This window comes from Protopterus annectens, chromosome 9.part0, assembly GCF_019279795.1.
Source record: "Protopterus annectens isolate FY-2018-M chromosome 9.part0, PAN1.0, whole genome shotgun sequence".
Taxonomy (NCBI): Eukaryota; Metazoa; Chordata; order Ceratodontiformes; family Protopteridae; genus Protopterus; species Protopterus annectens.
This window is the reverse complement of record NC_056743.1, coordinates 445,697,140-445,719,557: the sequence shown is the minus strand read 5'-3', so window position 1 is coordinate 445,719,557 and position 22,418 is coordinate 445,697,140. Positions and strand designations below refer to the sequence as shown.

The 22,418-nt window shown below is 44.8% G+C and overlaps 1 protein-coding gene across 1 annotated transcript in view; it reads left to right on the top strand.

The window, feature by feature from the left end:
• KAT6A (lysine acetyltransferase 6A) overlaps positions 1–22,418 on the top strand; it is a gene marked incomplete in the record, with an annotated part of 2,696,607 nt that overhangs the window by 2,497,403 nt on the left and 176,786 nt on the right.

Genomic DNA, 22,418 nt, shown 5'->3' with positions numbered 1-22,418 from the left:
TATACACAAAAGCAGCAGTCTGAATATGGTGAGGTACTTATTTGTAGGACATGCTTAGTAAATCACTCCCTTTTGACTGTATGAGTCGGGATAGAAAGTTGTTCCTGTGGGGTCTGACTTAATGGGGTCCAGGCCTTGTGCTCACAATTGTAAGTATAAAAATCCATAAGGAGAAGCTACTGTTTTTAATACCATTTAAACTGTGTATTTAATTCACAATCAAAACATTTCTGTTTTACTTCAACACCTCCCTTTCCCTTCCCTAAAACCTACTAGTATCAAAATTCAGAATGTTGACATTTGGAAAAATGTTTGTGCTTTATCTTTCAAGGAACTTAAATGGTGACTAGATTTAAAGGCCACCTACCTTCCTGTTTTGCAGGATCACAGGAGATTCCTACATGTTCAGGCAGTGGGATTACACTACCTTTTCTGCCTTATCATTTGGTTTATGTACTGCCCCCAGAGTATTTACAGAATGTTTGGCACCAGTCGTTGCCTTTTGCAGAACCGGAGGGCATATCTACCTATACTTGGACAATTGTCTGATCAGGCTACATCACCAACTGAACTTCTGACAGCCGTGAAAATCACCATAAATTGCTTTCAGAAGGTAGGTCTCACCATCAGTATCCAGTGGTCACAGCTGACATCTGACACCAATACTTTCTAGGGTGGGCTTAGCCTCAGTCCAGCAGAAGGCTTTTCTGCCAGAGAACAAGGTTTTGTTCCTCTCGCATCATCTCATCAGCCTGCTAAACAAATGGACCATAGCGGCAAGGAAATATCTGAAGGTCCTGGAATACGTGGCATCTTGCATTTTGATGGTCCCATTGGTAACATTCCACATGAAGAAACTGCAGTGGTTCTTGAGATTGCTGGTCCCAGCACCAACAATCCCTCTACTACCTTGCCTGAAAAAAATTCTGTGGTGGGAAGTGAGTGTCAAAGCCAACCCAGGAGTCCCTTTCCAACTCCCAAAGACTATCCAATCCCTAACTACAGACTGCTCAGATCTGACCTTGGGAGCACACGTAGGACAACTGAGGGCCCAAGGGCCATGAGATGATGGCACAGCATATCGATGTATGAGAGATATTGGTGAATGTTCATCATACTGACCACTGCTACAGTAGCTTTAGCTATGTATGGGTTACATCCTGCCAAGAATGTAACAGCCAGCTAGCTTCAGTGCACCTTCCACATGCTCAAACCATTAGGCAGCTGCCTAAAAATACAGGTTTGAGCACCAAGCCCTTCAGAGCTTTCCTGCTGCTAAAGAGAGTGCTTCTCTGCCGGCCTTTGAAGATCAACAATCTGCTTGTGCTCTACCATATCTGGGTAGACAAGTTCCCCTTGGGGGAAATGTTCCACATTTAAGTATTTATTAAATTGTGCTTTCCTGCTATGGAACACTACTTTTCTACCAGGGGTTTGTGTTTTAACTGTCTCAAGACCTAATTGTACATGTTCTTCGTGTTTCACTGTTGCAGTCATTAGATTTGGGTAATCCTGCTGGCAGGTTGCCCTCAGTCGGCCTGAATTCCCAAGTCCTGGGTTCTGCGTCGGCTGCTGTCACCCCTTCCCTGACGTCAGGAAGTCAGGGGTATAAAAGATGCCGCCGACACCATTTTCTTTAGTCTTTCTTACCGCGCAGTGCCCGAATCAGAAGCAGTTCGCAAGTGCCGGTCGGCCGACTCCCGAGATTTTTGTGTTAGAGTTTCAGATCCGAAGTCTTCTATAAAGCTAAGAACCCCATTGGGGAAATTTTTTTCTTGCTCCAGACCAATGTCAGAAAAAGTTAATTGTATTTCTTGTGGGATTCATATACCTCATAAGGACTTCCATTCTTACTGTATTCCTTGCCTAGACCTTGACCATAACGTTTCAGGTTGTCGGTTTTGTGCTAGATTTAACCAATGCACTATTTAGCGTCGGTATGATTTTGCATTAAACTATTTTGGATGCAGGTTTAATTACCCAGAAATGTCGTCGGAGAGCCTTCCGACTACCGGAGTTCACAAAAAAACGCAAAGAAAAAGTTAGACAACCGAGGCCCAAAACAGACGATGAAGCTTCTCCTAAGCCAGTCGCCGGTTCACCGGTTCTCAGTGAGGCGCTTTCGCAGCCCCTGACGCCCACTACTTTAGAGTCTCAGGCCGCTACCGACTCCCACGTGGAGTCTGCTATGCCACTGGAAACTCAAGGTATTGGAACCCCTGATGCTATTCCTTCAGATGGGTCCGTTGCTGCTGAGCAGGCACCGGCTTCTGAAGGTGTATTCAGACCTAAACATTTATACATTAAACCAACTTCAAAGGAAAAGATTAAAGCACCTTCAAAGACAAAGAAGCAAACTCAAGAGCCACGTGGACAGACCTCCATGCCCAAAAAGCAGATGCTCAAAATGGCCGAAGACTTGATTACCTTGATCAGAAGTTCCCATCTCCCTCCTGAAAAGATTCCTAAGCAAGAGACTGACTATGAATCATCAGATCAGGTTTCCACTTCTTCTGATCCCTCTTCTGATCAGGAATATCCCCCCCCCCCCCATGAGGATTCTGATGCTGAAGAATCTATACCGTCAGCTTCTCCTCCTGAGGACTATTCGTTTGGGGAAACCTTACATACCATGAGGGAGCATTTCCGCTGGGAGAGCCAAGATTTTTCAGAATCTAAAAAGAGGCTCAGGGATTTCCTTTTACTACCTCAACACAAGCCCCTACCCATCCCACCTGTGTTAGACATTGTAGATGGTGTTTTCGGAGTGTAGTCTTACACCTGACTCCTTACCTCTAGCGCCTGTTAAGCCGGACAGACATTACAGGGTTCCTGACTCATAAATTCCTTTTTAAAAACCCTGCTGCAGACCCAGAAACTATTTCTCAGGGTCCCAAAGGAGTTGAGGCTTCCGCTGCAAAAAACCCTACCCCCTCTGAGAGAGATTCTAGGGCACTGGATAGATGGGGGGAAAAAGGTTTACACCTCTGCTACCTTAGCTATAAGGGCCTTAAACTGTCAGTTTCATATGCTCAAATATCAACAACATGTCATGGCATTGCTTAAACAGAAAATGTTGCTAAACACTGAATGTGCAGAAAGCAAGGAAATGCAGGATATATTGCATGCAGCTGAACAAGTTGGAAAGCATACTTTGCAATGTGGTTTTGATTCTTTAGAGGCCTCCTGCAGGGCCGCAGTTACAGGTTCTGTTATTAGGAGGCATGCTTGATTAAAGGAACAAAATTTGCCTGATCATTGTTAAAGTTAAATTATTAGATGCTCCTTTACAGCATGATGCTTTGTTTGGTGTTAAGGCAGAAGAGGTGTTAAAGAAAATGGAGGACAAAGCTAAATCTATACAAACGGTCAAAGATTTTTTACAAGTACAGCCACCTAGGTTTAGTAGACACTGGCCAACAAAGAATTAGTCCTTTCCTGTGTCAGACCTCAAAGGGGCAGATCCCAGGCGCAAGGTTCTTTCCGCTCAAAGCAATGGGGAGCTTCTACCTCCAAAGTTGGAGAAGACAAATCACAACCATTCAGGAAACAGTCCCAATGACTTCCCTCTGCCTGCACCAAGCACTTATCTTCTGGCAGCACCCTTAGGGGGAAAATTAGCACTTTTTTCTCAAAATTGGCACATTATAACCCAGGACAAGTGGGTCTTAAATATCGTGTCACAAGGCTACAAGTTCCATTTCCATACCTTGCCAAAGGCAAACGGATGGCCAAATCTGCCAAAAAATCAATGGACAGAGGCACAAAAACAAGTCTCATCCCTCATGGACATGGGGGCCATTCAGCTAGTACCAGAGCAAGAGCAGGGACAAGGATTTTACTTGACTGTTCTTGGTCCCCAGAAAGGACAAAGCCTGGAGGCCAATACTGGACCTATCTATTTTGAACACATTCTTGGATATACCAAAATTCAAGATGTTGACTTTGCAGCAGCTTCTGCCCATGCTGGGCAAGAACGCTTGGCTGGTGACTTTAGACATAAAAGAGGCATACCTGCATGTCCCAATCAGACAAATATGCAGAAGATACCTCAGATTCAAGGCTGGCTCAATGTATTACCAATTCTCTGCACTGCCCTTTGGCTTATCTACTGTGCCCAGGGTCTTTACAAAGTGCCTGGCACCAGTAATTGCATTCTGCAGACAAAGAGGAATACAAATATATCCTTACTTGGACGACTGTTTAATTCAAGCAGAGAACAAGGACATTCTTCTACAGCAACTGGCGTTTGTGAAAAGACTTCTAACATGCCTAGGGCACACAGTCAACAAAAAGAAATCAAAACTAGTACCCTCTCAAGAGATAATATTCCTGGGTGCAAGCTTAAACACAACTGCCCAGATGGCTTATCTCATGTCAGACAAACAAAGGCAACTGACTACCTATTTCAAAATGTTGGCAACAAAGGCCCAGTTATCTGCAAGAAAAATTCTGCAGGCTTTGGGCTTCATGGCATCCTGCATCCTACTAATTCCATATGCAAGGCTGCATATGAGGAAACTTCAATGGTACCTAAAAAGTGTTTGGACTCAACATTGCCACAGCCTAAAAACTATGATTACTCTCATTCCCTGCCTGCAACAGGAGTTTCGATGGTGGGCAAAGGCTTGTCACCAAAACAAGGGACAGCCATTCACATTGCCCCCAGCCAGGCAGACACTAACAACGGATGCATCAGATTATGCCTGGGGGGCCAACATGGCAGGAAGATGCATTCAGGGCACATGGACCCCAAACCAAATGCATCTACATATCAATCAAAAAGAGATGCTATCAGTTCAAAATGCCCTGACAGCCTTCAAGGACCTACTTCGAGGACAACTACTGATAAAGACAGGCAACACCACAGTCATGTGGTACATAAACAAGCAGGGGGGCACACATTCTTACCCCCTTTGTAGACTAGCGATGACTTTGTGGACACAGCATTGACTTACCAAGTACATCTGCAGGCACATTTCCTGCCAGGAAGGAAAAATACTCTGGCAGACGAACTAAGCAGAAACTTCATGGATCCCCACGAGTGGCACCTGGATCCACAAATGTTCGGCATGATAACAAGGAAATGGGGATGCCCGGACATAGATCTATTTGCCTCCCCTCACAACTACCAACTAAAAAGATTCTGCACAAGGATTTATCACAGACAAGCATGGAAAGTGGATGCCCTATCTTTCAGCTGGAAAAACATTTCAGTATATGCATTTTCCCCTTTGCCTCTCCTCCCCAAGGTACTCCTAAAGGTCAGACAGGAGAAGCCAAGGATGATTCTGATTACCCCAGACTGGCCCCGCCAGTACTCTTATCCAGTACTAAGGAGCTTGTCTCAGTGCCCAGCGTGGACCTTACCTCAGATACCTCATCTACTGTCCCAGCAAAACAATCAGATCCTGCACAGCCAACTCAGGATTTTAAACCTGGCAGCATGGCAGATAATGTAGTCATACAAAACACACCTCTCATTAAAGCTGTGATGGATGTCATTTTGGAGGCCAGAAGACCGAGTACTAGAAAATCTTACGCTGGAAAATGGAAGAGATTCGGTGTTTGGAACCATGCACAAGGAACTGATACAGCTGTGCCAAATATTCCTCAGATTTTGCAATACTTAACTGAGATGATGGACAAAAGTCTATATTTTTCATCTATTAAAATTCATGCCTCTGCCATTTCGGCTCATTACAATACAGAGCCACCAATCTTTTCTCATCCCTTACTAAAACAGTACCTCAGAGGAGCCATAAATTTAAGGCCTCCAAGGAGATCACCATTGCCTGCATGGGACCTCAACTATGTCTTGGACAACTCACCCTGCCTCCTTTTGAGCCAGCTGCTACTGCTGATATAAAGTTTTTATCCTGGAAAACAGCTCTGCTCCTAGCAATAACTTCTGCAAGACGAGTTTCAGAGCTTCAGGCACTCATGGCTGTGGAACCTTTCATCATTTTTTTATCCAGACAGGGTCTGAGGACAAACCCAACATTTATGCCCAAGGTGGTGTCCAGTGTGGCCCTTAACCAAAGTATTCATCTGCCAACTTTTTATCCAAATCCACAGAACAAGGGGGGGAGAATTCTGCATTCTTTGGACGTACACAGACAGGTTAGATTCTACTTGGACAGAACCAAAGTTTTCAGAAAGACGGAACAATTACTAGTGGCATATGCTGCAGGATCACAAGGAAAGGCTATCTCAAAGCAGACTTTTTTAAAGTGGATAGCCCACTGCATTCGTTTCTGCTACTTACACCATGGCAAGCCAGAGCCTAAGGGCATTAGGCCACATTCAACCAAAGCTGCAGCCACTTCAGCAGCCTTTCTCAGGAGAGTACCAACCAAGGACATTTTAGAGGCTGCTACTTGGAGTTCAGAGCACACCTTTACAAAGCACTATCATCTGCCACTCTACTCTAAATGCAGGGCAGACTTTGCCACTGCAGTTCTGCAGGGCCTCATAGCCGCTCCTAATGCTGTTTAGTACCAGCCTCACATCCATAGCTTTGGGACTCTACCCAAATGTAATGACTGCAACAGTGAAACACGAAGAACATAGTACAGTTGTGTACACTTACCATAAATGTAGATGTTCGAGTGTATTCACTGTTGCAGTCCAGGTTACCCACCCGCCATCCCCTTTTTCTTCTCATGAAACCTATCTTTCCTTCTCTGATTTATACAACCTATGTGGCGTATTTGCTTGTAGATGAAGGTGAAGTTTATATTGGTACATGTATTTATATGTATATAAATTTTGGCTACCCTTTTAGGGGGCACCTGACATCTGGGGCAAGAAAAACTAAAGAAAATGGCATCGGCCGCATCTTTTATACCCTTGACTACCTGAAGTCAGGGAAGGGGCGACAGCAGCCGACGCAGGACCCAGGACTTTGGAATTCAGGCCGACTGAGGGCAACCTGCCAGCAGGATTACCCAAATGTAATGACTGCAACAGTGAATACACTCGAACATCTACATTTATGGTAAGTGTACACAACTGTACTTTTTAAATGAGAAGGCACTTTTTTTTCCTGTCAGTTTAAAAGTTGTTAAAAATAGTTGAAAACTATTTTTTCTGTTGAAAATTTTTATTTTTTGGGGCCGGCAAAGGCAAATTGTATTTAAGTGCTCTTTACTGTGTTTTTAGTGGAAAAAGTTAATTCAAAGCTGGTTCTTCAGACCACTCGTCATTTACCCTGGGTCCCTCTGGTGTAGCACCTACAGCTTCTGTGGACCAGTGGTTAACCATATCCTCTATGGCTATTGGGGTTCCCTCAGTGGACAACAGCGAGAGACTTTTTTTCTGTCCTGGAAGATGGAGCTGGGAAGTTTTCACTGTTTAGTCAGAATTTTTTGCCCATCCTTGGGAAACTGTTGCTGCCATTAGCAACCCTGCTGGTGGCACCATTTTTCTTGTCAAAATGAAACAGAAACTTAACATACATCTGCTCAAATTTCCTTGGACAAGAGGAGTTTACTAGATTTGGCTAGGGTGTAATTTCAGGCTGTCTGTCCTTCTAGGATAGCAGTTTCTGGTAAAAGAAAAATGGATGCCTCTTTTCCTGAAGAAGTTCAGGATTCTAAATCTGGACAGGAAGATGAAGGGACAGATCCACAATGTTTTCTCAGATTTCTAATACAGATTCAGAGAAGTGCACAGTACTTGATTCTCCGTGGGACTCTTTCTTTGAGATTATTTCCTGTATATGCCAGTATTTTCAGGGGGGAGAATACTGAGGTTTCTCAGTCCTTTAGAAAATACTATGAGCTGTTAAAAGTGGAACTTCCAGAACTTCCATGTATTCTCCCAGTATTGTTAGCATTGAAGGATGTATGTGTCACTGCCTATAGCTTTCCTGATAGCCGGCCTTTTGCTGCTAAAAAGGTAGATTGTATAAAAACGTAAGACTGAGGAACTTTATACATTCTTCCCAAACCTGACCCAGCAGCTATAGCTTTATATAATCCTACTGCTGCTAAATATTTCGTTAGTACCAATCCTACACTTTTCTAACAAGGATGGGGAAGTAATTGATAAGTATGGGGAAAAGTGTGTGCTTCTCCAAATTGATTTTCAGAGGTTTATCAGGTTTCTATGTTAACATTTATTTTAATTGTGAAAGTATGAGGAATGTTGCATCTGCACTCTCTTCTTGTGAAGAAAGTCTACTTTAAATGGTTTAATTTCTTCCATCTCACAGGTCATAACTCATAAAGTGGGTGTATGACTGTTGATACTTCCAGGGCTATGGCCAGTGGTAATGTTTTGTAGAGGTTTGCTTGGCTGCGTTCCCAGAACATTCAAGATAATGTGAAAAATGAGATTTTAAATGCTCCTTTGGATAGATGTTCTTTGTGTTTCACTGTTGCAGTCATCACACTTGAGTTAATCTGCCTGCAGGTAGCCCTCAGTCGGCCCGAATACCAGAGACTTAGTATTTCTGTGTCGGTTGCTGCCACTCCAGGACTGACGTCAGGGGTATAAAAACAGGCAGCCGACGCCATTACATCAGTCTTTCTTGCCAAGGAGCCCAAAGCAGAAGCAGTTCGCATGAGTGCCGGTCAGCCCCAAATTGAGTTTTCATTTCCGAATTGACTCATCCTGAAGTCTTCTAAAGCTAAGTACCCTATTAGGGATCCTTTTTACTTGCTCTAACCTATGTCAGAAAAAGTTAGCAATTGTCTCGCTTGTGGAAAGCAAATACCACACCGAGATTTCCATTCTTACTGCGTCACCTGTTTAAGCCCAGACCACAATGTACCTCGCTGTCGGTTTTGTGCCTTGTTCAACGCCCAAACTATTTGTTGTCGGGCCCTTATTGTCACTAAATACTTCCGCTCTCGATCTCCATATTCTGAAATGGCTTCGGTAAGCCGTCTGACTACGGATCTTCCAAAAAAACGTAAGGATAAAGACAGAGACAGACCGCACAGGTCCAAAACTGCCGACGACGCTTCTATTAAGCTAGTCGCCAGTTCGCCGGTACTCAGTGAGCTTTCACAGCCCCTGATGCCCACTTCAGTGGATTCGCAGGCCGCTACCGAGACCCGTTTGGGTCCAGTATGCCACGAGACTCTTCTTCGACTACGGAACCTGCTGATGTCTCTACCTTGGATGGGTCTGGTGCTGCTTAGCAGGCACCGACTGAGGAAGTTCTTCGCAATACCGATATTCGACACAAACTGATGACTTCTTTCGCATCTTCAGTTCTGTCTAAAACTACAGAGTTTCTAAGGCCAAGAGTATGAGCTACCCCCACAAAACCAACGACCCAAACTCAAGCACCTGCTCCTTGCTGCAACAATTCCTTAAAATGTCAGAAGTCCTGATTATGCTGATTAGGGGAAGCCAGCCTTCCCCTGCTAAGAGAAAGAGACATGTCCCCTGCAGCTTCAACAGACAGAGTCCGATGACTCTGAGGTATCTAATTATGAAGACATGCCTTTATCTGCTTACGAGGATTCAGATGCAGAGGAATCCATACCCTCTGTTTCTCTTACAGAGGATTTTCTTTTGGTGAAACCTTACATACTTTGAGAGCATTTCCACTGGGAATGCCAAGACTATCCTCATTCCAAAAAGAGACTCGGGGAATTTCTAGATTTGCCACAACATAGACTTTTAGCAATACCCCCAGTTCTAGATGTTGTGGATGATGTCTTCATGGAATCCAGTCCAACTCCTGATACTTTACCCCCTGCTCCTAGGAAACCAGACGGATATTACAGAGATGTTCTTTGCTGGCAGGTTGCCCTCAGTCGGCCTGATTAACAAAGTCTCGGGTCCTGCGTTGGTTGCTGTCCTTTCTTCCATGACGTCAGGTCATCAGGGGTATAAAACATGCAGCCGACGACATTACATCAGTCTTGCTTGCCGCGCAGTGCCCAAAGCAGAAGCAGTTCGCAAGTGCCAGTTGGCCGACTCATGAAATTTTCATTTTCGAGTTTCAGAACCGAAGTCTTCAACTAAAAGCTAAGTACCCCATTGGGGAAACTTTTTCTTGCTCCTTACCGATGTCAGTAAAAGTTAATAATTGCATTACTTGTGGGAAGCAAATACCTCATAAGGATTTTCATTTGTACTATATTCCTTACCTAGGCCCTGACCGCAACGTACCTTGCTGTCGGTTTTGTGCTAAATTTAATCAACGCACTATTAAACGTCTGTATATTTTTGCTGCTAAATATTTTGGATCTAGATTTAATTATCCAGAAATGTCGTCTGTTAGCAGCCCAACTACTGGAATACCTAAAAAACGCAAAGAAAAAGACAGACAGACCGTCGAGGTCCAAAACTGACGAAGACGCTTCTAAGCCAGTTGCCAGTTCGCCGGTACTCAGGCGCTTTCACATCCCCTGATGCCTGCTATTTCTGATGAGCAGGCCTCTACTGAGACCCATTTGGAGTCCAGTATGCCACAAGATGCTTCAGTTATGGAATCCACGGATGTCTCTACCTTAGATGGGTCTGGAGCCGCTGTGCAGGTACCGGCTTCTGAGGGTGATGTTCATCGTGCATACAGCTGCAGTCATAACAGATGGGGGTTCTCCTGCCGTCAGGCGGGTCCTCGGTCGGCCGAATTCCAAAGTCTAGGTCCGGCGTTGGTTGTCATCGCTTCTTCCCTGACGTCAGTGCGATAGGGGTATAAAAGAACCAGCCAACGCCATTTTCTTCAGTCTTTCTTGCCGCGCGGTGCCCGAAGCAGAAGCAGTTCGCAAGTGCCGGTCGGCCAGCTCCTGAGATTACGAAAAATTTGGAACCGAAGTCTTCTTAAAAGCTAAGTACCCCGTTGGGGAAACTTTTTCTTGCCTCAGACCAATGTCAGACAAAGTTAATAATTGTATTTCTTGTGGGAAGCAAATACCGCATAAGGATTTCCATTCCCTCTGTATACCTTGTTTAGGCCCAGACCATGACGTCTCGGTCTGTCGCTTTTGTGCTACATTCAACAAACGCACTATTAAGCGTCGGGCAGAGTTCGCCCAGCATTATTTTGGGAAAGCATTTAACTATACCATGTCGTCGGATACTCCGACTCAGGTTTTGTCTAAAAAATGCAAAGACAAGGACTGACACTCGAGGCCCGCGCCCTCTACCGACACCACGCCAAAGCTGACTACACGTGGTCCGGTTCTCAGCGAGGCGCCTACGCAGCCCCTGATTACCGACGACACATCTTTGGAGGTGTCTCCTGTACCCGAGGTCGCAGGCTCCTCGGCCCACACCCTGACTACAGATACCGAAGCCACGCTTGGCGTGGAAACACAGAATGTGGACAGGTCCACCTCCACTCAAGGTGTCTTCAGACCTTCCTCCTCTTTCTCCATCAAGGCTTTCACCAAGTCTAAAGCTACCATGCACCCTAAGAGACCAGCTACACAGGGCCCATCTCCAGGCCCCATGCTTAAGAAACAGATGCTTAAAATGGCTGAGGATTTAATTATTCTAATCAGAGGTTCTCAGCCACCTCCAGACAAAAGACCCAGAGTGGAGTAAGATTCCCCCTCCTCTGATCAGGGCTCCATTATTTCAGAGCACTCTGATTATCAGGAACAGTCTTACTCCCCTTTTGAAGACTCTGATGCAGAGGAATCTATTCCTTCTGTATCCCCCCCTGAGGATTACTCATTTGGTGAAACTCTGCATACCTTAAGGGAACACTTCCACTGGAAGGCCAGGATTATTCAGATTCCAAGAAAAGGCTCAGGGAATTTCTTTTGTTACCCCAGCACAGGCCCCTGGCTATACCTCCTGTCCTGGACATCCTAGATGATGTTTACTCGGAGGCCTGCCTTAACCCGGACTCTCTTCCTCCAGCTCCAGTTAAGCCTGACAGGTACTACAGGGTTCCTGACTCACACCAATTTCTATACAAAAGTCATGCTGCTGACCTAGAAACCATCTCACAGGGGCCCAAAGGAGTTAAGGCCTCCATTGCCAAAAACCAATTGCCTTCTGAGAGAGATTCCAGATCCTTAGAAAGGTGGGGAAAAAAGGTATATACCTCTGCTACCTTATCCATGAGGGCCTTAAACTGTCAGTTTCATATGCTAAAATACCAACAGTTTCTGTTATCTCAATTGAAAAGTAAAATGTCACAACCTGAACAACCAGACATGAAGGAGTTGCAGGATTTGATGCATAGTGCAGAACAAGTGGGTAAACATACCTTACAATGTGGTTGTGATGCTCTAGAGGCCTCATGTAGAGCTGCTGTTACAGGCTCAGTCATACGTAGGCATGCCTGGCTCAAGGAACAAGCCTTGCCTGATCATGTCAAAGCAAAATTACTAGGCGCCCCTCTGCAAAAGGATGTACTATTTGGGGCAAATGCTGAGGAAGTATTACGGAAAATGGAGGAAAAGGCTAAATCAATGCAAACTGTGAAAGAATTTCTGCAGGTTCAACCCCACGCTTTAGTAGAAACTGGCCTTCCAAAACTGGTCCTTTCCTGCCACAGACAGACCCCAAAGAGGCAGATACAGGCGCCGAGGGCAGAGGACAAACACAAGGCTCATACAGAGGCAGACAATGGCAAGCTCCTACACAAAGAGGTGGTGAGGACAACTCGCAATCTTTCAGAAAGCAAAACCAATGACTTTCCCCTTTGCATGCCAACCAGGTCTCAAATGGCAGCCCCCTTAGGAGAAAAGCTGGCACTATTCTCAAAAAATTGGCATATTGTCACAAAGGACAAATGGATCCTGAACATTATAAACAGAGGCTACAAATTCCATTTTCATACCCTTCCAAAAATGAAAGGCATATGCCAAACCTGACACACAATCAAAGGGCAGAGGCACAAAAGCAAATTTCAGATCTTATAAACATGAAAGCTATTCAAGAGGTACCTACACACGAACAAGGTCAAGGTTTTTATAACAGGCTATTTCTGGTGCCAAGGAAGGGAAAAGATTGGAGACCTATTTTGGATCTTTCCATCCTAAACACATTCCTACTCGTACCAAAATTCAAGATGCTCACTCTACAGCAACTTCTTCCCATGCTGGGCAAGGAGTCTTGGCTGGTAACACTGGACCTCAAGGAGGCATACCTGCATGTCCGAATCAGACAAAAATTGCAGAAGATACCTCAGATTTCTTGCAGGTTCAACCCATTATCAATTCTCTGCATTGCCCTTTGGTGTATCTACTGCGCCCAGAGTATTCACGAAATGCCTGGCATCAGTAATTGCCTACTGCAGACTTCAAGGGATACAAGATCAAATGGCAGAATTAATTACTCTGATCAGGAGTAGCCAAACCCCTCCTTGTAAGAGGCCTAGGCAAGACATTGATTATGAATCTTCTGAACAGGATTCTATTTCTTCTGACTCTTCTAATGAACAGGATTTGTCTATACCTACTTATGAGGACTCTGATGCAGAAGACTCCATTCCTTCTGCTTCTCCCCCTGAGGATTTTTCTTTTGGGGAAACTTTACATACCTTAAGGGAACACTTCCACTGGGAAAGCCAGGATTTCTCTGAATCTAAAAAGAGACTTACAGATTTTCTTCTTCCTCAGCATAGGCATTTGGCTATACTTCCTGTTCTAGACATTGTTGATGATGTTTTTTCAGAATCTAGTATGACTCCTGATTCCCTACCTAGTAAGCCAGACAGATTCTACAGGGTTCCTGATTCCCACAAATTCCTTTTCAAAAATCCTATTGCTGATCCTGAAATAATTTCTCAGGGACCCAAAGGCATTAAGGCCTCTACTGCTAAAAATCGTACCCCTTCTGATAGAGATTTCGGGGCGCTGGATAGACTGGGTAAGAAGGTTTACACTTTTGCAACCTTGGCTATCAGGGCTTTAAACAGTCAATTTCATATGCTTAAATATCAACAGCATATTATGGGACTACTTAAAGAGAAAATGATGTTAATTTCTGACTGTGGAAAATAAAGATTTACAGGATTTATGGTGGTGCAGCGGTTAGCGTTGCTGCCTCACAGCAAGAGGTTCTCCGGTTCGATCCTCGGCTGGGGTGCCTTCTGTGTGGAATCTGCATGTCCTCCTTGTGGTCGCGTGGGTTTCCTCCGGGTGCTCCGGTTTCCTCCTACATCCCAAAGACATGCTGTAGGTCAATTGGACACTCTAAATTGGCCCTAGGTGTGAATGTGTGCCTGTGTGTGCCTTCTGTGGAAGGTTGTGCTCCAGGCTGGCAACTCGACACCGTAAAACCACTGCCAATCATGAGTGGACCGGTGATCTGCTGTACGACCCCTAACCGGGAAAAGCCAGAAGAAGAGGATTACATTCAGCTGAACAAGTTGGAAGACATACTTTGCAATGTGGTTTTGATTCCTTGGAGGCCTCTTGCAGGGCTGCTATAACTGGATCTGTGCTAAGAAGGCATGCTTGGCTCAAAGAGCAAACTCTGCCTGATCATGTTAAAGCAAAATTTTTGGATGCTCCTTTACTACAGGACCGTCTCTTTGGTAATAAGGCTGAAAAAGTGTTAACAAAGATGGAAGATAAAGCTAAATTTATGCAAACTGTGAAAGATTTCTTACAAGTGCAACCTCCAAGATTTAGTAGGCACTGGCCTACTAAGAACTGGTCCTTTGCAGTCCCTTTGAGAGCCACTCAAGTCAAATCCAAACATTCCAAAGGCTCCAGGTTTCAGTCACAAGGAACTTTTAGAACAAAACAATGGGGTGCCTCCACCTCCAAATCTGGAAACAACAAGGCACCTCCCTGTGGTAAACCGTCTCAATGACTTCCCTCTACACTCACCAAGCACTTACCTTTTAGCCGCCCCTTTGGGGGAAAAACTGGCACTTCATGCACGAAACTGGCAACTTATTACCCAGGACAAATGGGTTTTAAATGTTGTATCCCAGGGATACAGAATTTTGTTTCCACACGCTGCCAATCCCAAACTGATGGCCAGACCTGCACCCAAATCAGTGGGTAGAGGCCCAGAAACAAGTTCTGTCCCTCATGAACATGGGGTCTATTCAACCAGTACCAGAAGAGGAAAAGGGACAAGGTTTCTATTCAAGACTTTTCCTTTTACCCAGGAAAAGACAAATCATGGCGTCCAATTCTGGACTTATCCACTTTAAACACATTTCTGGACATTCCAAAACTCAAAATGCTGACCCTTCAACAGTTACTACCTATGCTAGGCAAAGATGCCTGGTTGGTAACTCTAGACTTAAAAGCGGCTTACCTGCATATCCCAATCAGGGAATCTTGCAGAAGAAACCTCCGCTTCAAAGCAGGCTACTTGCATCTTCATCTGTAAATATGTTGTAAGTAATTGCTGTGTTCAATTGTTAATCGCTATGTAATCCAATGTAACTACTGTCTGTTTATTTTAACTGTGGAGCTTTTCTCCCCGGGCCTCCGCTGAAAATGGACCTACGTCCAGTCGGACACTCCCGGTCAACAAATTTAAATAAATAAATAAATAAATTACCAGTTCTCTGCACTGCCCTTTGGCTTATCTACTGCACCCAGGGTCATCACAAAGTGCCTGGCTCCAGTAATTGCATTTTGCAGGCAAAGAAATATTCAAATATATCCATACCTGGACGATTGTCTAATTCAGGCAGAAAACAAGGGCATTCTTAAGCATCTGGCATTTGTAAAAAGAGTTCTAGCTTGTCTAGGGTACACCATAAACGAAAATAAATCGCAACTGGTACCCTCTCAAAAAATTACATTCCTGTGTGCAAGCTTGAATACAACTGCCCAGATGACCTACCTTACGCCAGAAAAGCAAATTCAATCGGTGTCTTGCTTCAAACAGGTGGCCACAAAAACCCTGTCTGCAAGACAAATTCTGCAAGCCTTGGGTTTCATGGCCTCCTGCATTCTTCTAATTCCATATGCAAGACTGCATATGAGGAAACTTCAGTGGTACTTAAAAATGTTTATGGAGTCAACATTGTCACAGCTTAGAAACAATGATTCCTAGCATACCTTTCCTGCAGCTAGAGTTCCTATGGTGGGCAGAGGCCTGCCACCAAAACAAGGGACTGCCATTCACTCCACTCCCTGCCGCCCAAACCCTAACTACAGATGCATCAGACTATGCTTGGGTGGCTCATCTGGCAGGGAAGTGCATTCAGGGCAAATGGAGTCCAAATCAAATGCACCTTCATATCAAGCAGAAAGAGATGCTAGCTGTACAGAATGCACTTACAGCCTTCAAGGACTATCTTCATCCAGGACAATTAATGATAAAGATAGACAACACCACAGTTATGTGGTACATAAACAAGCAGAGGGGTACACATTCCTACCCCCTTTGCAGACTAGCCATGGCACTGTGGAACACAGCCTTGACCTACCAAATACAACTACAAGCTCAGTTCCTGCCAGGAAAGCTGAATACTCTGGCAGACGAACTAAGCAGAAATCTTATGGACCCACACGAATGGAAACTGGACCCACAAATTTTCAACATGTTGACACACAAATGGGGGAGCCCAGCCATAGATCTTTTTGCCTCACCCCAGAACTATCAGTTGGACAAATTCTGCACAAGAATTCATCACAGAAAAGCTTGGAAAGTGGATGCGCTATCATTCAGCTGGAAAAACCTATCAGTCTGCCTTTCCACCTCTACCTCTGCTCTCCAAAGTTCTACTAAAAAAAAAAAAAGTCAGACAGGACAAACCGAAAATGATTCTGATTGCTCCAGACTGGCCTCGCCAACACTGGTACCCACTCCTGTGCAATGTCACACCTTCCTCCGTGGCACCTGCCTCAGACACCCTACCTACTGTCTCAGCAGAACTACCAAATTCTGCACACACATCTCCAAACTTTGAATCTTGCAGCATGGCTAATCATCTAATTTCACCCTTGGCATCCCTCAGCAAAACTGTGATGGATGTCATTTTGGAGGCTAGAAGGCTTAGTACTAGAAAATCTTATGCTGACAAATGGAAAAGATTATGTGCCTGGAACCAATCACAAGGAATAAGCACAGCTATGCCCAGTATTCCTCAGATTCTACAATACTTAACTGAGGTGCTTCACAGGGTCCTTTCTTCCATAAAAATCCATGCCTCTGCCATTTCAGCTCATTACAACACAGAACCCTCCCCTCTTTTCTCATCTTCTGCTAAAGCAGTATCTCAGAGGGGCCAATAACCTAAGGCCTCACAGGAGAGCACCAACCCCCCTGCATGGGACCTCAATTTTGTTTTGGAAAAACTCACTCTCCCTCCTTTTGAGCCGCAGACCTAAAATGTATCTCCTGGAAAACAGCTTTCCTTTTGGCAGTCACTTCAGCTAGAAGGATTTCTGAATTACAGGCTCTTATGGCAGTGGAGCAGTAGAGCCTTTCATTATTTTCATGCGGACAGGGTGTCTCTCAGGACAAGTCTATCTTTCATGCCTAAGGTGGTATCCAGTGTGGCTCTCAGACCATTCATCTGCCAACTTTCTTTCCCAATCCACAGAATAAGGGTGAAGAGGATTCTGCATTCATTGGATGTACACAGACAACTTAGATTTTACTTAAACAGGACAAAATCTCTAAGAAAATCTGAACAACTGTTGGTGGCATTTGCTGCAGGGGCACAGGGAAAGGCCATTTCAAATAAGACTATTTCCAAATGGGTAAGCCATTGTATTCGCTTCTGCTGTATGCACCATGGTAAAACTTATCCCCAAGGGGATCAGATCTTATTCCACCAGGGCTGCATCTACTTCTGCAGCCTTTCTCAGAGGGGTTCCTACCAGAGATATTCTATAAGCTGCTACCTGGAGCTCAGTTCATACGTTCACCAAACATTACCATTTACCTCTCTTCTCTAAATCCAGAGCTGGCTTTGCCACTGCTGTCCAGCAGGGCCTTATAGCTGCTCCGAATGCTGTATAATTCCATCCTTCCAACCATAGCTTTGGGAATATACCCAAATGTAATGACTGCAACAGTGAAACACGAAGAACGTAGTACAGATGTGTACACGTACCGTAAATGTAGATGTTAGAGTGTATTCACTGTTGCAGTCTGGGTTACCCACCCTCCAGCCCCCTGTTTTTTCTCTTACTATACCTCTACTTTCTTTTACTATGCTTAAAAGCCCTTTTGGTGTATTTGCATTTGTTTGGAGGTATATTTTTTGTGTTTTAAATTATATACATATATATTTTGCTCCCCATTTGGAAGGGCACCTGACATCTGGGGCAAGAAAAACTGATGTAATGGCGTCTGCTGCATGTTTTATACCCCTGACATCATGGAAGAAGGGACAGCAACCGACGCAAGACACAAGTCTTTGTTAATCTTGCCGACTGAGAACAACCTGCCAGCAGATTACCCAAATGTAATGACTGCAACAAGTGAATACACTCATCTACATTTATGGCAAGTGTACACAACTGTACTTTCCTGACTCTCACAAATGTATTTTCAAAAATCCTACTGCTGACCCAGAGATAATCTCCCAGGGGCTTAAAGGTATCAAAGCAACTACAGCTAAGAATCCCACCCCTTTGGACAGGGTTTCCAGACCTTTAGGCAGATGGGGTAAAAAAAGTATACACCTCTGCAACTGTACTCATCCCTCATTAGACCCATTATAGAATACAACGCCCCATTTATTATGTACCTCTCAAGACATCTGCAACAACTGGAAAGGCCGCAGAAATACCTCACTAAAATAATCACAGGCCTAAAGCAGATGCCCTACGCTGACCGCCTTAGAAAACTCCAGCTATACTCTGTCGCATATTGTCTACTCAGAGGCGATCTCTGCTTAACATACAAGGCCATGTCAAACCCAGAGCTGTTGGACATGCTACACTTAAAGAAATCCCAATACCTCAGAGCCACATGCTCCAGGGATCTAAACTTTGTCATCACAATAAACAAAACATGCTGGAGGGATAGTTTCCTGACCCAGAGACTCCTCAGACTCTGGAATAGACTGCCCATACATGTCAAACAGAGTGCCTCTTTGGGCCTCTTTAAAAGGAACCTTGACGATTGGATGGGAGAATGATAATTCACCCTGGGGATCACATCAGCTAGACAGGGGTCCAGGGAAGTAAATAGTGTGGGAAGAAATAGCCAGGGAATTGTTATGGCTAGGCTTGTATAGGCCCTAGGGCTGATAGCTTAGTTACCAACCTATGAAAATTACTAGATGCTTCTTTGGGCAAGGATAATCATGTTGCCACCAAAGTAGAAAAGGTTTTTAAAAAGATGGAAGAAAAAGCTAAATCTATGTAGACAGTCAAAGAATTCTTGTAAGTACAGCCTCCTAGATTCAGTAGGCATTGCCCCTCGAAACATTGGCCATCTCAAACTAGACCCAGGGGAAGCAGACCCCCCCAGACTACAGTCTCAAGGTATGCAGAGATCTAAGCAGTGGAGTGCCTCCACTTCAAAAACAGGGAGTGCTAAGCCACCCCTTTACAGAAAGAATTCACAATGACTTCTCAAATCCTCTCTTCACCTCTGCCCAACTGCTCATGCACCTAGGAGGAAAACTTGTCTTTCATGCAAAAAACTGGACTTCCATCACCACAGACCAATGGGTCCTCAACATTATATCCCAGGGGTGCAGATTTTACTTCCACTCCCTGCCAACCCCAAAAGGGTTCCCTGATCTACCTCCAAACCAGTGGGCAGAGGCACAAAACCAAGTTCAATCCTTGCTCTCCATAAGGGCAATTCAACCTGTTCCTGCAGAACAGATAGGTCAAGGGTTCTATTCCAGACTTTTCCTGGTACCCAGAAAAGAGGGCACTTGGCGTCCAATCCTAAATCTCTCCATTCTAAACACCTTCCTGGTGGGTGGTACCAAAATTCAAAATGCTCACCCTTCAGCATCTGCTTTCTTTTCTGGCTAGATATGCCTGGTTAGCCTCCCTAGACTTAAAAGAAGCCTATCTGCACATTTATATCAGGGACTCGTGCAGGAAATACCTGCGCTTCTAGGCAGGATTATGCACAGATCCTGCACTTCCCTTTGGCTTATCCACTGCTCCCAGAGTATTCACAAAATGCCTGGCTCCAGCCATTGCCTACTGCAGACAGGGAAAAATTCAAATTTACCTGTACCTGGACGACTGCCTGATTCAGGCAGAGAGTCAGGAATTGCTGTTGCAGCACCTGACATTTGTCAAGAACCTTCTAACCTCCCTGGGATGCACTATCAACGAAAAGAAATCAAAACTAGTCCCCAGTCAAAAGATTGTATTCCTGGGCGCAAGCTTAGACACAGCATCCCAGATGGCATTCCTTATTCCAGGAAAACAAGCCTATCTGACAGGCTACTTCACTCAAATGGCCACCAGAACCCAGCTATCCTCAAGGAAAATCCTGCAGGCCCTAGGGTTCATGGCCTCTTGCATTCTACTAATTCCATATGCCAGATTGCATATGAGGAAACCTCAGTGGTACTTAAAAAGTTTTTGGTGCCAACATTCTCAGGACCTGGAAACTAATCATACCTTTTCAAAGGACAGAGTTTCTTTGGTGAGCAGCAGCATGCAACCACAACAAGAGACTTCCCTTTACTCAACCCCATGCTGCCCAGACCCTTACCACAGACACATCAGACTGTGCCTGGGGGACACACCTGGACGACAAGTGCATTCAGGGCCACTGGAGCCCAAGTCAAATTCATCTGCACATCAACCAAAAAGAGATGCTAGCTGTCCAGCATGCACTAACAGCTTTCAGATCCCTACTCTCACCAGTGCCCCTGCTAATAAAAACAGACAACACCACGGTTATGTGGTACATCAACATGCAGGAGGAACCCACTCTGCAGGCTAAACATGGCCTTGTGGAACATGGCCCAGGACATGCAGGTCCATCTGCAAGCTCAATTCCTGCCAGGCAAACAAAACTCACTGGCAGACGACTTAAGCAGATATCTCCTAGACCCACATGAGTGGCAATTAGAGCCCAGAACCTTCAGCCTTCTGACTCCGAAATGGGGGACCCCAGAGGTGGACCTCTTTGCCTCTCCCTGCAATCACCAGCTCAGCAAATTCTGCACCAGGACTCCTCACAGCAGGGCCTGGAAAGTGGATGCCCTATCCTTCCAGTGGGTAAACCTCTCAATCTATGCATTTCCCCCTCTGCCCCTTCTCTGAAGAATATTGCTCAAGATAACACAGGACAGACCAAGGACAGTCCTGATTGCCCCAGACTGGCCACACCAGCACTGGTACCCACTACTGCACAGCCTGTCACTGGTTCCACCCTGGCTCCTATCCCAAAGCCCGACCCTCCTTACTCAACAGGGGGGACAGATCTTGCATCCGCAACTGCAAACCCTGAATCTTGCAGCCTGGCGTATTCCTTGAATTCTCCCTAAGTGACCAGCCTAAGCAAGCAGGTGCTGGATATCATTCTTGAAGCCAGAAGACCCAGTACAAGGAAATCCTATGCGGATAAGTGGAAAAGGTATTGTTTCAGGATTCAGTTTAAAGGGAGAGGACACAGCACTGCCCTCCCTACCTCTAATCCTGGATTACCTAGCAGAGCTACTCCACAGAGGTCTATCTTTCTCCTCCATTAAAATCCATGCCTCTGCCATCTCGGCTCATTACAACACTGAGCACACCTCTCTTCTCTCACCCTCTCATTAAACAGTTCCTGAGAGGGGCAAACAACTTATGGCCACCAAGGAGAGCACCCACTCCTGCTTGGTACCTTAACTTTGTACTGAAAAAGCTCACACTTACCCCCCTTTGAGCCAGCACAGTCAGCAGAGTTAAAATTCCTCTCTCGGAAAACAGCCTTGCTCCTGGCCATCACTTCAGCTAGAAGAGTGTCTGAGCTACAAGCACTCATGGCTGTGGAACCCTTCATTATTGTTCATGCTGACAGGGTGTCCCTCAGGACTGATCCTTCCTTTATGCCTAAAGTGGTGTCAAGTGTGGCTGTCAGTCAATCTATCCATTTGTCAACATTCTTTCCTAATCCTCAAAATAAAGGGGAAAGGATCCTGCACTCCTTGGATGTGCACAGACAGCTGAGATTCTACCTGGATAGGACTAAGCCCTTCAGGAAATCTGACCAGTTACCACTTCACCAAACAAACAAGCAAAAAACTGTTAAAACGAACCAGGAACAATGAGAGAAGTTCTTCTGTATGTTGAAAAATCCAAGTATTTATTATACTGTTAAAACGTTACCATTCGATTTAAAAGTGTATATAAGAAATACGCTTTCAGCAAAATAAGTATCTCGCCTTCCTCAGACAAACAGAATACTAGTTACTATTCTAGCATTTATACATGGTTTAAGAATTGATAACCATTCAGCATGCAGTGCATTTCCTAATTAAATTTTCACCATGACAACCTTAAACAAGAAAATGCTTTTACCAGTCTTGCTCAACTTGACACAAATTTAAAGCACAAAAGCACATAGCTGTCAACGTAGCATATAGTAAGATTAGGGAA